Source organism: Colobus angolensis, unplaced genomic scaffold, assembly GCF_000951035.1.
Source record: "Colobus angolensis palliatus isolate OR3802 unplaced genomic scaffold, Cang.pa_1.0 Scaffold42, whole genome shotgun sequence".
NCBI classification, from domain to species: domain Eukaryota; kingdom Metazoa; phylum Chordata; class Mammalia; order Primates; family Cercopithecidae; genus Colobus; species Colobus angolensis.
The window spans coordinates 6,335,072-6,336,258 of NW_012117599.1; the positions used below are offsets into that span (position 1 = coordinate 6,335,072).

Here is a 1,187-nt window from a genome sequence, read left to right on the forward strand (position 1 = left end):
AAATGACAAAAAAAAAAAAAAAAGAATGAGAAATTGTCATCATGCCAGGTTGTAAGACAGTTTTTAGGGCAGATGAGTTTCTGCTGCTCATTCCTTCATCTTTTCCTCCAGCCTGGAATTGTTCGCGGACAGCTGAGGCTCAGGTTACCTCAATTCTTGAGTTTTTTAAGGGGCATATCCAGGGGTGGGTTAGGCGAGCAAGAGCCTGCCCAGTCTGAAAGGGATGCAGGAAGGGGCGGTGTGTACTAGAAGGAAGGAAGCTATCATCATTTATTAAAAGTCTTCTTGGAGGATGGCCCATGAAGACCTCTAAACAAGCTGGAGGGGCCAGTCCACTTGCTGAAGACTAGCGAAGTAGAGGGGAAAAGCCTGAGGGAGCTGCAGACTTGACCACAGCGCCCTCCCCTCCCCTCCCTGCAAGGAACCCAAGGTGTGATCCTGCCAGGCGTTCGCTGCATGACCTTGGCCATCCTTCCATTCCCCTGGGTGTGAATTCTCATTGACAAAGTGAGCTGGTGGGCATAAATGGGTTTTCAGTTTAAAATTTTAAAAACCCTGTCTGCCCCCAAGTGTGGTATCAGGATTTTATGGTATGACACTTAAATTGCTTTTTTCATCCGGGCGCGTAACAGCAACAATGAAACCAGCAGATAACGCGTGAGTAGTATCAGCTCTGGGCCTGGCACTATTTTACATGTATTAGCTCATTTTTCTTTTACTGTTCTCAACTACTCCGGAGATGAGATGAGTGCTGTTATGATCCCTTTTCACAGAAGAGGAAACGGAGGTATAAAGAAATTAGTGCACAAAGGCAGTCGGAGAGAGCCCGGGGCCAGGCACCAAGCTCCAGGGGTCGCTCTGGCGAGCTTTGCTTCGGGATCTGATGCCCTGCAGTCGCCAACTCAATTCGCGGGTCGCCGCCAGGCTCCATGGGGGTAGTAGAGCCAGGTCGTGGTGGCTAGGTGAGTTGTCTCAACTAACTCTAGTGGAGCCGCCGCAGCCCTGGAGGAGCCGGGCCGCGACTCGGGAGCGCGCGGCAGCTCTCCAAAGTTTTGGAACCGGCGGGACCCCTGCGGGCTGCCTGAGGCAGGGCGGCGTCCAGAGGGGTCTGTCCAGCTGCCCCTGCTCCTCCGGGTGGAGAGCTGGGGACACCCGGCCAGCTCGCTCGCCGTCAGCGGACTGGCCCA

The 1,187-nt window shown here is 53.5% G+C and overlaps 1 protein-coding gene across 1 annotated transcript in view; it reads left to right on the forward strand.

Annotated features, from left to right (window-relative positions):
• The window catches only part of IL1R1 (interleukin 1 receptor, type I), a 119,748-nt gene that overhangs the window by 83,698 nt on the left and 34,863 nt on the right, over positions 1–1,187 (forward strand). The window lies entirely within an intron of this gene.